The 15,617-nt window shown below is 35.6% G+C and overlaps 1 pseudogene; it reads right to left on the reverse strand.

Moving 5' to 3' along the window:
- Positions 1-1,876: 1,876 nt before the first annotated feature.
- On the reverse strand, positions 1,877-10,729 carry LOC111175783 (ras-related protein Rab-28 pseudogene; annotated as a pseudogene).
- Between the last annotated feature and the right edge of the window lie 4,888 nt (positions 10,730-15,617).

The raw sequence follows: 15,617 nt of genomic DNA on the forward strand, positions 1-15,617 counted from the left end.
GCTTTGTAGTATAGTCTGAAGTCAGGGAGCATGATTCCTCCAGCTCTGTGCTTCTTTCTAAAGATTGTTTAGGGTATTCAGGGTCTTTTGTGTTTCCATAGAAATTAAAAATTTTTTTGTTATAGTTCTGTGACAAATGCCATTGATAATTTGACAGGGATTGCATTGAATCTGTAGATTGCCTTGGGTAGTATAGTCATTTTAACAGTATTGATTCTTCCAATCCAAGAACACAGTATATCTTTCAATTTTTGTCAACTTCAATTTCTTTGAGATGATTTTTATATTTTTACTTAATTATTATATTATTTTTATGTTATGGCTTCTGTGTGAAAGGGATATAGACTAAGAGAGGGGCAGAGGTACAAATTTTGAGGCTATTGCAGTTCTATAGGCTTGAGATGACTGTACCTTGAACATGGCTGTAGCAGTAGTGATGGTAACAAGTAGATAGACTCTGAATAGATTTTTAAGGTAAAGCCAATGGGATTTGCTGATATTTACAGACATGTGACATGAGAGAAAGAGGAATAGGATATGAATCATTATATAGAGAATTTTTGAATAACTTAATCATGAATCCTTTATCCATTATTGAGAGTAATAGTTGTAAAATCCCATTAAATGCTACATGCCTTCTATAATATTGTGCTGGTGCTAAACCAGCCTATTTGATGGCTCAGGATTATTGTTTTGAGCTTGAGTTTTTATATAGGTGTGGATAGTATAAAACTTAAGGTGTGGGTATGTCAGAAAGATATGGAAATCTGCCAGTAGCAAACATTTCCATGTAGAAGAAAAGAATGTCTGATTTTGACAGCAAGTTGGCTCCACCCCACAAAATATTTGGAATTTGTCTAGGTGCTATATTGCAAACTGCTTCCTCTGTCCTCCTTGTAAGGTCTATGCATCATTATCTGAGTGTGTGATGAGTTTGTAGAAACTTGAGACCCAGTGAAGCTAGAGAAAGTGGGGAAAACAGAGGGAAGAATCCTACTTTCCTCTTGACTTCTAGCTTAGTATAAGAGGCAAAAGGAAAAAAAGAATTCTATAGCCAGATTTTTTTTTGTTTAAATGTATAAGAATATTAAACATAACCATTGAGGAATATCTCTAAGTGCTTAAAAGTTATTGTTTATTATTTGAAACTATGCAGTGAAAAACCAATTATATGAGGTTTGAGATTTTTAAAAAATCTGGTTATTTGTGGCATGCCACATTCTTTATGGGACCATAAGAGATGTAATGAAAATGCACATGGCCTCAGGCTGTGCTTCTCTTCCTATATCATCATGTCCTGTATTTTCTTGATTGACAAGAAGAGACTCAGTGTGTGTTGGGGAGCTGTATGCTGGTCATGTGTACTTTTTTTTTTTGTAATTTAAATAAATTTTTTTGCTGGAGAAAAACATCTGAACCTCAGGTACAGTCCACAATGATCCAACAATAGTCATAACTCATTCTGGGAGTACTCTTACACAGTTTGCAGGAGAAAGTCCACATGGAGCATCAGCTGAACGTTTATCAGAATTCACAAAGCCAATCTAACCTGAGTATTACACAGTACATAATGACCATGATATAATAATAAAAATACAATATCAAATACTACTTTGTGAGTTACAGCTAAAATATAAAGAATTTAGGCTCTTTTTTAAAAAATGAAAAAAAATTTCTATTATAGCTTTATTTCAAGCATTTTTAGCTAGATACAGCTTTATATATTTTCACTCACAATAGACAGCAAAAGAATGCCTTCTTAAGTATCTGTAGATAAAATGTATTACTCGTTTAAATGTTTGTACTCTGAAGCATACTTTGCCAGGTATGAGTTCAGATAAGAGTATGAAACTGTGCTGTGGCAAAATCCTGGCTGATGATCAAGACTTGGATAGTTTTCATATTTGTTTAAAAAAACTTACATCAGGGAAAAAAGAAGTGAGGACATAAAGAGAACCAACATTATTCGTTTTCAGTGAAGCAGTCTAATTCCAGAGAATGGGCTTTCCATTTTGAATTCAAGGTGTGTTGTCCCAAAGTTGAGTTCTTTTCAGCTCAAGGAGCTGCCTACGGCTGAGGCAGCACGCAATGATGAAGCGAACTGAGAGGAAAGTGTTAACTGAACTACAGAGATGGTCACTGATAAAACAAATTCCTAGAGGTCCTCGGGCCCACACAGAGGCGAAGGGCAGCCGGAACCATCAATACAGAAGAAAAATGTGCTCACTGAACTGCACACATGGAGCTTCTAGGAGGGTTAACAGTTCTTGACATAGGTTCCTGGTTGTAGTTTACAATATCTTCCTTCACCACCCTCTGTGACTGTTCTATTTCTGCTTTGTTTAACTTGATTCCCAGGATTTCAGCAGCAACTTGCTGAAAACACAGGAAGACAGAGTCTCCTGTCTTTGCTGAGACAGTGGCTACTAAAACCATTTTCCTGGCAAAACCTTAAGTGTTTTTCAGGTTTTACCATTTGCATATGCTCCAAATCAATTTTATTGCCCACCAAGGCAGCCAGTGGCCAAGTTTCTGATTCCTACCTCACATTCCTCACCACAGAATACCAATCTTCTAAATTCTCAAAGCTTTGATAATTTGTAATATCATATACCAAGAGGGATTCCCTGTGCTCCATATATACATTTATCCAACAGCTTGCCTCCCATTGTCTGCTCTCCGATGTCCCAAACTTGAAGAGTAACATTCAAGTTTCCTGGCAACGTTATTCTTCTCAAAAAGAAATCCAGTCCTATAGTTTGTACTGTTTCCCAAAAGTTCCTTGAGCAAAACACGTAGCTAAGGAGGTCTGCCCTGAGGTGCCGCCCCCCAGCACGACGATTCTCAGTTGCTGGTCCTGGCTCTCCTCAAGAGTCCGACATGGTGTCCCAGGAACCAGGCCCGCCCACCGGAGCTAGGCCGCCCCTCCCTTCCCTTCCCACCCACTCCTACCCGAGGTAGAAGGAGGAAGGGAATGGGGGCGTTTCTGGGGGCAGGGGAGAGGAGGAAGGGCGGCAGGGCAGGCAGCGCCCCCTGCCCCGGTGGCTCAGCGGTCGCTGGAGGGATCTGGGAAGAATCGCTCGCCGAGTGTCATCTTGCCCACCTCCCTTCCCTCTGCGCCCATGTGTACTTTTTTTGGACCATTCTTAAAGCATGTCAGACAGAGTTTTGTAATTAGCTGAAAAGGCAAGCAATTCAGTTTCACTTTGCTGAACCCAATCTGTAGGATTGACAGCATGCCTTTAATAGATTCCTTCAGTAGATAATTAGTCCAGTTTAATGCAAGTACTGCATGAATTAACATTTGCACTCGAGTATGAACATTCACGGCTACAGTGCTTTCTGCTGTGAGTTGTTTCCCTAGAATTTGCAGGAGTGCCTATTAGGTGCTTGTAATGTATTGATTAGTACGGAATGGCACCAATTAGAGGGCGTGGGAACATCCCTGGAGTCAGAGATGATATGCTTGTTGGTGATACTTAATGCTTTTTCCTGTAAACTCTAACCCAGACAACAGATAGCCTGCTTCAGTTTTGATGTGCATTTTACTTTAAATTGCCAGGCAGAAAAGTACTAAGATTCCTGGCCTTTCCTGGAATTATGCCATCTGTTCGCTTTTCCACTCTTCATGAGACTTTTCATCTGTAAGATTAACTCAAAAGATCATATGCTCTAGGTGTTATAAATAAATAACGGAACAAATAAAAGAATCATCGGGCCACTGAAACTTGCCTTTTGTAGTGATAAAAATTGCTTTGGCACAGCTTGCTAGTATATCAAATATTGATTCAAAATTTTATTTGCATTTATTGGGGAATTTCAAAGAACCTTATGCTATATTCAAAATCAGCTCTGAAAAAATAAAAATTTAAATGTATGTACCATTAGGATAAGCCTTGTCAGGTAACTTGGAGGTGGAGGGAGGGAGGGATTGGGTAACTTAGAATAAATCAAGCTAATGTCTCTGTATGTGGATTTAAAAGAAAAATAAAATTTAATTGTTTTCTGAAAACTGAAAGAGGTTGTATAATATGGTGGTTAAGAGCATGAACTCTGAAGCCAGAATGCCTCGGTATGGACCAAGCTTTACCACTCGTTTACTAGCTGTGTGACCTTGGGTCAGTTACCTAACCTCTCAGTTCAGTCTGTCAATAGTATGATAACAGTAGTACCCACTTTATAAGGTTGTGAGGATTAAGGGAGTTTCATATGTGAAACACTTAGAGCAGTGCCTAGCACTATGTAAGCCCTATGTATTTGCTCTTTATATTTGCTCATTTATATATATATACACATACACATATGTATGTGTATATATATATTTATACAGTATAGATATTTTGAAATGATCTTTTCTAAAGTATATAAAACATTGACTGTAAACTTTAAATATTTCAAATAGTTCTTATAAGAGGTGACAACTATTCACAGTGGGGTAAACCTTGGATCTCCTTCCCTTCCAGGATTAGCAAGTCCCTGAGCGGTGTACAGCATAGTGATTCTGAAGGTTAATGTTAAGTCTAGCTCACAGGTAGTATGTCCATGGTCTGGAAAGCAACCAAATGATTTGAAGTGTACCCTCTCCATGATTTTCAACGTTCCAATCCTACATTTTCGTAATGCAGCAAAGGTGCACATATAGATTGTGTATGAGCACCAGCTTCCAATCTGTGTGTTGTCCTATCCAGGGTTTAGGGCATTTGGATCAAGAATTGGAAAGAATGTTGAAAACTTTCTGTCTGCTGTAATTGAAAATGCCCCCAGGCTTGCATCTCAGTAAGAGAAGACCCATGCTGCTGTCAGTAAAAGTGAGAGGGAAAGTAGAACCCCTCTGTGGAAAAATAAGTGGATTCCCTACACAGCAGAGATGAAGAGTTGTGTTACTGCTGGGGTAATTTAGGAATAGCCTGAAGGCCACCTATTCTTTCTTTATGGAATTTTCTTTATAGGTTTTCTAAGTGTTACATAAATAAAAGTTGCTTAAATTGAGTTGGTAAGAGACCTCAGTTCTCAGAGTTCTAATGAACACTGTCTGCCAGTGAGAGCACAGGTGTCCTTCTTCTTATATGTTCTTTTAATTGAAGAATTCTCACTTTTTGAAACACTGCTTTTGCAGACATGAGAGCTGGGTGAGGCTATGTTCCCAATACATCTAAGAGAATTAAAGGGTGCTTTCTAATCAATACTAATTACATTAAACGGAGTTTATCTGTGGCTTTTTAAATTGGGATTCATCAGATATAGTATAATCATACCTTTTTTTCTTTAGTAGTGCACAATGAATGCCATTGTCTTGTATCTGTAGTGAAGTCATTCATTTTAATCAGCATAGTGCACATGTTAAATCTAAAACTCCTGCTCCTCAGTAAAAATAGTGCCATGTTATTCAAGTATTTGTTTATTTGGGGAGGTTTCTTTTAGGGGGTTGAAACAATTGATTTTATACAGGAAGTGCTTCAGTTGAGATGAGTGCTGTGATAATAATATAGGATGAGTGCCATGGGGTATTTCAGAGGTTTTCTGTGAGAAAGGCACAGAAGGTACCCTCTGTGTGTGGTGGGGAGGAACAGGAAGGGGGACACTTTTAACTTGGTCTCAGATTGAAAATAACCACCCTGTGTGCATCAGTGTCAGGATTCTGGAGGATGCCTTTTGTCAGAGCCTGGTTAAAACTGATTTCCCACAGCATAGATAAATAAGAATGAAGATTTGCTTTTCAAATATCTGTCATTTGAGATGAGAATGTCAGCATCACTTCTGCTCTTAAATTTTTCTCTTTAGTCTTATATGTGCAAACAGAAAGAGAAAAAAACCTTTCTGTCTCCCAAGTGTAAATCAGCTAGGATTTTTCTAGTTTCTTTCTCTTCTGACTTTAATTTTGCCATTTTGTAAATTGAATTTGTGAAATATAAAAAAAGATTAGCATTCTGTGAATTTCAAGAATTTCCTATAAGAATAAGGGCATTGCATATATTTTAAGAGCAGGTTGTGATGTTGGAGGAAATGTAAGAAATAAATAATAAATATATTATTAAAATAAAGAAAGATAGGGGATTCATAATCAGCTGATTTAAGATTTGGAATTTGTCAGCTGCCTTATTGCGGGGGGTAAAAAGACTGGGGAGGACTTGCAAAATTTTTATGTTGCTCTGCCTACTTCATTCAAATGCCAAGTTAAAGAGTAACCATTTTTATAGGAAACTTAACTATAGTTGTACACTTCAGCATGATACAGCATTGAGTATTATAAGGGGATAATTCTCTTTTAAAAATGATGACTGGGCTTCCCTGGTGGTGCAGTGGTTGAGAGTCCACCTGCTGGTGCAGGGGACACGAGTTCGTGCCCCGGTCTGGGAAGATCCCACATGCCGCTGAGCGGCTGGGCCTGTGAGCCATGGCCGCTGAGCCTGCGCGTCCGAAGCCTGTGCTCCACAACGGGAGAGGCCACAACAGTGAGGGGCCCGCCTGTGTACCGCAAAAAAAAATAAATTAATTAAAAATAAAAATAAAAATGATGACTTTATGATTAAATTCCAACATGAAAAAATTTGAAAGTGTGATCAACAAAGGGAATCTAGAAAGTTGGAACAAATGAAGCCATCCATTTATTTCTAACAAAAAATATGTGCATTCTCCTCCTGCTGCTCCAGTTTCATTAACACTACGCGTGAGAACAGATATTGTAACTGACAGCTAAGTCTATTTGTTAAGATTTTGTCTTTCATATGGGCGTGTGGGATGCGAGTTATGTGTTAGAAATTGTCATTATTGTTCTTACGTGCATATTCCCCGATGTACAGCGTTGCTTTCTAAGCTCTCATTTTGCCTTTTATTTTTCTCTGCCATTTATTTCTCAAGGTACATACTCATTAGTAAGTTAAAGTTGTTTTTCTTTTTTTTTTTAAATTTAAGGCAGAATGTGTACCTGAAAATATCTTTTCCCTAAGCCTATTTGAAAAGTTTTATGTCTGAAACTTTGAGTTTTACAGAGTACGAATGACCTCTGAGTTGAAAGTTATGTGAAAATGTTACAAAACTATATCCTCATTTCCTTCCTGATTGCTTCATGTGTTTCCCTGTAAAAGATGTAAATTTTGAAACAGGTATTTCTTCCAGACCTGAGACTAGGAGTACCTTGCATTATAGGGAACCTAACAAGGTCATGTGTCACTAACATGTGGAAATCTGGCGGAGAACCTCAAACCTGAGTGAAAAAAAAAATGATGTCAAACAAATTGGCCTGCACATTTCAGGGTCAAAACTTATTATCTAGGTAACCTTGGTCAAGATACTCAACTTTTATGAAACACGGCTTTTTCTGTGATGTGGAGATGATATACTACCCCTATTTCCTAAGATTGTTGTTGCAGATTGAATGAAAAGCCTTTGGCTAAGCACTTTGCATAGTGACTGATCCATTACAGGTACTCAGCAAATGGTAGTTAGTTCCTTCTTTCCTCCCAAGGAAAAGAATTTGAACAAGGTTGCTGCTGGTGTCAGTACTCCTGCATTTTCTAGCTTCTATTTTTCTTAATTAAAATTAAAAAAATTTTTTCTTTTGTTTTTATGGGGAAACCGGAGAACCATTTTAAATGAATGGCAACTTGACTGTATTGTGGGTAGGAAAACATACTGGTTCAACGTTTGGAATTATACTCTGGCAATATGTAGTAAGAGACTTAAAATCTACATCTTCTTCAAACTCCTTATCCTAAGGAATTAATCAGAGAAGTAAATAAATGTTCATGTAGCATTGTTTATAATATTGAGGAATTGGAAGCAAACTAACTGTATATTATTAGGGAATTAGTTTAAAATATTTAAGGCATGTCCATAATGAAATATTTTGTGGCCATTAAAAATAATGTGGCATTCATAAAGTTATATGGAAAGATGATCATTATGTATTATTAAAAGAAATATACAACAAAACAATATTAGCCAAGTTAAAAGTATTTTCACAATTTAAATAAATATGTGCATATTAATGTTCTCAACTGACATCTCTAGATAGTGGAAGTTGTTTCTATTTTGTATCTGTTGGTATTGTCTGAATTTTAAAAAACAGTAAGCAGGTGAGGCTTGTGTTTACTTAATTGAAATGATGTTCATTTAAAAAATTCTTTCATGAATGTATAAAATTACTAAGGTAGCACATGCTGTTTGGAAATTCAAACTATAAAATATATAAAGTAAGAAATGAGAGTTAATGCCACCTCCCCTATATATTTAATTTATAAGCAGTAAAAAACACTAACAATTTTCACATTAATAATCAGATCCTTACTAATCTAAATTGCTATCATGAGAGCAAGCAGCAGAAATAGAGCACAGTATAGCAAGTTTCCTCCTTAAATGGTTTGGTGGACAAAGCCAAGATATTCTGAGGAACCGTGAATGTCACTGTTAACTTTTTCCTGTGATATTTACCATTGTAACCTCATTTGATGCTTTAAATGAATTCAGAATAAAAAACCTGTTGCATTGGCAAACAAGAGCCTTTCCTAATATGCAGAGCACACAGGCCCACCCATTGTGTGAAATTGCACTGACAAGATTCTATTGGAAGCTTGCTGTGCCACAGTAAGCTGAAATGTATGCCAATCTACCTAGACCAGACTGAACTCAGTGGTGCTATATGGAAGGTCTGCAGGAGATTTGGCTAAACACAGCCAGGAAATCACACCTGGTTTAAATATCCATAATCACAATTAAGGTTGCTTTCTCTTAATTGACACACAACCATCTGAAAGGTGTCTGTTATATAATCCTCCTGAAGAGCAAATTCTTCAAAGTGCACATGGTAGGGAGCAATGTTTATTTTTGTTCTTAGATTACAAAAATGGATCTCAAGGGATTTTAATCATGAAGAAACAGAGAATTACGCTTTTTAGCAGCTTTGAGAAGTAAGATAGAAATTCCATCACTAGTTTCTTTGAGCAGGATGCTATCACTATCAGTAAATGGTATTTTACCACATTATCCTAATAATTAGGTCTCGCTCTCTTTGACCCACCTTCATTTGAGGAGTATGAAAAATCTATAGTATTCATAGGAAGCTGCCTAACAGGAGAATGGGGTCTTAGGGGCCCTCCATATCTTAATAAGGGAGATGGCAAGGGAACTGCTGAAGTCACCAAGCTTGGGATTTGCCTTTCCACCTTGCACAAGCTTCTCCACCTCTCTATTTGGAAAAGCGGGTTGACTTGTACCAGAAGTGGGGTTCGAACCCAAGAGGATGTAATTCATTGGATCTTAAGTCCAACACCTTAACCACTCAGGCATTCTGGTACCTGCTGCTCCTCCACCTCTCTAAACCTTGGCTTTCACGTCTGTAAAATGTGGATACGTTGTTGCTATAATATTTATTGAGCTCCTACTATAGATAATGCACTCCACTAAGTGTAAGAAAAGAAAGCAAATGCAACAGCCATAGTCTTTATCCTCAAGGAATGTAACTGAGCCAAAAGGCAGCCTTAGGCAGAGGTTATGGGGATCCTGAGTATAACTCCTTAGTTCATCACTCAGAGTTGTTGTGAATGGGAAGAACTCAGGTACTTAAAACATCAGTGTTTTTTTAATCCTCTTTCGATGGAAGCTGTAAAATAACCAACAATATAAGACAGCATGCTATCAGTGCTCCATTGTTTTGAATATAAGGACTTCTCATAAATTTTGTAGTGCACCCAGCATGTTTTGGGATTGTAATACAAACCTCAAGAAATGGGTTGTTGGGAAAATTAACTGCCCATAATCTCATTAAGTACTTAGTAACTTGCTCTCTGCCATGTTCTCTATTTTCTCGTTGCAAAAATGTGTCTGTTATATAGGTTACGGTCAAAGAATATCAAACATAGGAATTAAAAATAAATCCACCTACTTATGTAGAAGATCTCCCTAATATATAACATTTTTCATGATTAAAGTGTATAATATCTAGTTGAGCTAATATTTGTGAAGTATGTAAGGTCTGTCCCTAGTTTCTTTCTTTTTTTTTTTTTGGCATGTAAATGTCCAGTTGTTTCAACACTGTATGTTGAAAAGACTGTCTTTGTTCTGTTGTACTTCCTCTGCTTCTTTATCAAAGATCAGTTGACTGTATTTATTTTCGTCTATTTCTGGGCTCTCTATTCTCTTCCATTGATCTATTTGTTTATGCTTTCAGCTATACCACAGTGTCTTGATTACTGTAGCTTTATAGTAAGTCTTGATGTCCAGTAGTGTAAATCCTCCAACTTTGTTCCTCTTTTTTCAATAATGAGTTGGCTATTCTGGGTCTTTTGCTACTCCATATAAACTTTAGAATTGTTTTGTTGATATTCATAAGATAGCTTGCTGAGATTTTGATTTGGAGTGTGTTAAATCTATAGATCAAGCTAGGAAGAACTGACATCTTGAAAATATTGAGTCTTCCTGTCAATAAACATGGGATATCTCTCCATTTATTTAGCTCTCCATTGATAGCTTTCATCGGAGTTTTGTAGTTTTCCTCAAAGATTTTGTACACATTTTTTATAAGATTCATACCTAAGTATTTCTTTTTCGTGGGGGAGGGTGCTAATGTAAATGATAATGTGTTTTTGATTTCAAACTCCACTTGTTCATTGCTAGTATATAGGAAAGGGATTGACTTTTGCACATTAACCTTGTATCCTGAAAACTTGCTATAAACGCTTATTAGTTCTGGAAATTTTTTGTTCAGTTCTTTCAGGTTTTCTACGTAGACCATTATGTCATCTGTGAGTAAGGATAGTTTTATTTCTTCATTCTCAATATGTATACCTTTTATTTCCTTTTACTGCCTTATCACATTAGCTAGGATTTCCAGTGTGATGGTAAAGGCAGTGGTGAGAAGGGACATTCTTGCCTTGTTCCTGATCTTAGCTGGAAAAGTTTGAGTTTCTCATCGTTAAGTGTGATGTTAGTTGCAGGTTTTTTTGTAGATGTTTTTTGTCAAGTCAAGGAAGTTCCCCACTATTCCTAGTTTGCTGAGACTTTTTAAAAAAATCATGAATGGGTGTTAGAATTTGTTAAATGCTTTTTCTGCATCTGTTGATATAATTGTGTGATTTCTCTTCTTTAGCCTGTTGATGTGATGATATACATGAATAGACTTTCAAATGTTGAACCAACCGTGCATACCTCAGATAAATCCCGCTTGGGTATAATGTATAATTCTTTTTATTCATTGTTGCACTTGATTTGTTAATATTTTGTTGAGGACTTTACACCTGTGTTCATGAGAGATATTGATTTATAGTCTCTTTTCCTGTAACGTCTTTGTCTAGTTTTGCTATTAGGATAATGCTTGCCTCGTAGAATGAGTTGAGAAGTATTCCCTCTGCTTTTATCTTCTGAAAAAGATTGTAGACAGATTACACCAATTCCTTCTTTAAATATTTCATAGAATTCACCAGTGAACCCATTTAGTCTGGATGTGTTCTGATTTAAAGGTTATTATTTATCAACTCAAATTTCTTTAATAGTAATAGGCCTATTCTGATTGTCTACTTCTACTTCTGTGCTTTGGCAGATTGCATCTTTCAAGGTATTGGCTGATTTTTAATGATATTGCATTTAATTTAAAGCTCAGTTGGTGAATAAGTGACATAATTATAAGAGTGAGTGTCTTTATCTATCAATATGGTGTATCTTTCCATTTATTTAGGTCTTTTAAAAAGCCTATAGCAATATATTATAATAATTTTATGGTTATCCTTTCTATTTTTGTTACATTTAGTCCTAGAGACTTTATAGTTTTTCATGAGATTGTTTAACATTTTAAAAAATCTATTTTGTTATTACTGAATTATGAAATGCTGTTGATTCTATATGTTATGCCGACATCCAGAAAATTGATTGAACTTATTATTTCTAAGGGTATACCTGTTTATGCTATTTCCTTTTTGTATGCTGACAGTTATGTTGTATCCAAGAAAAAAAAAAGGTCTCTCTCTTTTAGTTATTATTTTCTTTATTTAATTTTATTACACTGATTAAGATTTTTAGACAGTTAACAAGTTGCATTGTACCTGGCTTTAATGTATCAAAAGTTTTGTAATTATTATGTTTGTTACAGGGTTTTGTTTTTGTTGTTGTTAGATAAATGCCTTTTTTTAAAGTATGCTAAGGTTTTTTAAAAGTCATGAATAACTTTTAAAAATCATGAATTAAATTCAATTTTATTTAATGTTTTTGGTGTAGTTTTCTGATTTAATTATTAGTAATAAGGAAAAAGCAAATATTTCATGTGAAGAATGTTTTAAAAACCCATGAAAAGAGTGTAACTGTTAGAGAGAGAACAATGATTATAGCAAAGAACAGACATAATCAAGAATGCTCATGTTGAAGAAAGTTCAGGTAGATTAGTGTTTTCTAAAATGTAGGAGGAATGGTGATTGAAGCCTTCAGATGCCTTTAGCTCCTGTAACTGTTTGACCTTAGCCACATGAAAGACTGAGTGTGAGAACCACCTAGTCTAGTCCAATCATCCCCAGAAGCCTGAGACATAATAATAGTATTATTGTATCAATATTTATTTTTTGAGGTCATTAATTGTACCATGGTTACATAAGATATCAGCATTAGGAGATGTTCAGTGAATGGTATATAAAAGTTCTCTTTGCTATTTTTGCAACTTTTTGTAAGTAAAAGGTAATTTCAAATTAAATCCCCAGAACCATGATGCATAATAATAAATATTGTTGCTTTATGCCACTAAGATTAAAATAGTTTACCCACAGCAAAATGTATAATACTAAAGTATTGTCAACTGAAGCTCATGAGATAGGGATGAAGATGGATTTATTATAAATTAGCTTTTAATTTGAAATCATCTTACACTTACTGAAAGTTGCAAAAATAGTGCAGAGAGCTCTTATATGCCATTAACCCAACTTCTCGTAATGTTAACACCTTGTATAATCACAATAAAATTAATGACATCAAGTAGTGAACATTTATGCGGTGATGTTATTAATTAATCTAGAAACTTTGAATTTTGCCAGTTGTACCACTAATGCTGCTTTTCTAGTTCAAGGTTCTATGCAGAATCCCACTTTGCCTTTAGTTGTTATATTTTGTTAGCCTTCTCAATTCTATTATAATGCCTCTTTGTTTGTCTTTCATGACCTTGACATTTTGGAGAGCGTGGACCAGCTATTTTGTAGAATGTCACTCAGTTTGGGTTTAGCTGATATTTCCTAACGATTAAGTTTAATTTATTCATTTTTTAGCAAGAATACCACAGAAGTAATGTTGTAACCTTCTCAGTGTATCATATCAGGAGGTACAGGACTAAGACATGTCTTAACTCATGATGTCTTATTATGCAGTTTTAACTTTTATCACTTGGTTAAGGTGATGTCTGCAGGTTTCTCCACTATAAGGTTATATTTTCATTTGTAATTAATAAGTACCTTGTGAGGAGATGAAAAAAATTTTTTTTTTGTGGCACACGGGCCTCTCACTGTTGTGGCCTCTCCCGTTGTGGAGCACAGGCTCCGGACGTGCAGGCTCTGCGGCCATGGCTCACAGGCCCAGCCGCTCCGCGGCATGTGGGATCTTCCCGGACCGGGACATGAACCCGTGTCCCTTGCATTGGCAGGCGGACTCTCAACCACTGCGCCACCAGGGAAGCCCAAGGAGATATTTTGAAACTATGCAAATATCTTGTTTCTTATCATATTTTTATCTACTAAGTTTAGCATCCATCTGTGACTCTTGCCTGATATAATTATTACTGTAGTGTTTGCCTAATGGTGATTTTCTATTTTCATAATTACTTCCACATTTATTAATTAGAATTTGACTGTAACAAAAGCTGTCCCTTCTCACTCATTTATTTATTCACTTATTTATTTATTTATATCACTATGGACTATGGATTATAATCCAATATATCATTTATTTCATTGTTCAGGTTGACCTAGATTTGGCCATTGAAATTCTCTTAAGTTGTTCTTCAGTTTGCTCCCATTGTCTTCCAGCATTTTCTTTCTTTATGCCACCACAGTATAATCCAGGATTATCTGGTATTTTCCCTGCCTCAGCCCTGGAGTCCACCATTCCTCCAGGAACCCTGGTTCCTTTTAATGGAGGACAGTATTTAGAAACTAAGATCTGGGAACTAGGTGTTCTCATTACTACTGGAACAATATTGCTACTAGGGTCTCTCAGTGGCCAGAGCTGTGAAATATACATATTTAAACTATGGTCTTCATATAGACATTTCTGTATTTGTTTCTATATCTACTTATCTATGTTAAAACTGATACGTATATCTCTGATTCCAATCCACCACCACAGATTTCATCCTAGCCTTCTTTCTTTCTTTATTTGTAAACTCATTTTTCTAACAATGAAAAAATTCACTCTCATTTCCACAATATCCTTACATATGAAAATTGATTTTTGTTGGCACTCTCTTCTTTTGTCTCCCTATTCCCTACTTATAACTTGACTACTTTCCTTGCATTTCTGATCTCATAAAGGTAATTTTGTCAATAGAGATAAATTGAGACTATCAGTTCTGTAGAGTTATGCAGTTAAACAGTGCATAAGGATCAGGGCTGATAAGCAAACATAGACATTTAATTAATGTATTTAACTAACTCCATTTTACTAGGCTAATTTCATATTGGTTTAAGAAAATCAGTCATTTGATGGATTTTGTTGAGTGCAATGCTAAAACCCTTCATCAGGATTTACAAAAAAAATAGCAAATTGAGACTGAATATATTCAGTAATATATGTCAGACATGTCCTAGAAACTGAAAACATACAAAATTAATATTATACATTATTTTAATTTTGTAAGGGATGTTAGAACACTATTTCTGTAAATGATGCCATACAAAACCAGTTTGTACTCTTCTGGTTATATAGTGACAAGAATAAATAAATATCAATTAGACATGTTTTTCTTTTAAGCTTAAAAAGTTAGCTATAAAATTTGAATAATATATGTACCTATTTTAACTAATAGTCTGATTTTTTTCTGCTATTTAGGTTAGAAATGATAATTTTAACTTTAGAGCATGTCTTGATTTGCAAATTTGTTACCCAGTCTCTTTTCTTTATAAATAGATTTCTAAATATCCATAACTTTAGAAGTAAAGTACTTCTGTTATGTTCATGAAAGTCCTCATCAGTGAGTTGGATATCTTGCATGATTTTTTTTTTTATATATAGAAACAATAGTTGCCATAGCAAGTGTGAGTTTTAGACTCAATATTCCTGTGAAGATCATCTTAGGAACTGTCTTCAAATACATAAAGGGTGAATGCTGGACAAATTGTACCAGCTTTTTGTAGATGGTTAAAGTATGCACAAGAGAGCCTGAGACTTAAATTAGAGAAAGGAATTTAAATTTAATTCTGAGGAGCAATTTTCTAATAGTGAGGATGTTAAACCTCAGATATGCTCTTGAAGGTGAGGATTTAGAATTTATTCTCTCAAGGTATTTATAAACTAATAAATTTGTAATTCCAGGATCGTTTAGGTGTGATCTCACCTTAATATAGAGACATAGACTTAACAAGTCCCCCAAAGGCCCCATCATAGCCTTAAGATTCTAAGAATGCCATCTGCACTGAGAATTTACATCGGAATGGGAC

The sequence above is a fragment of the Delphinapterus leucas genome, chromosome 4, assembly GCF_059928025.1.
Source record: "Delphinapterus leucas isolate spDelLeu-1000000601 "Yukka" chromosome 4, BTC_Dleu_Yukka2, whole genome shotgun sequence".
In the NCBI taxonomy this organism is placed as follows: Eukaryota; Metazoa; Chordata; class Mammalia; order Artiodactyla; family Monodontidae; genus Delphinapterus; species Delphinapterus leucas.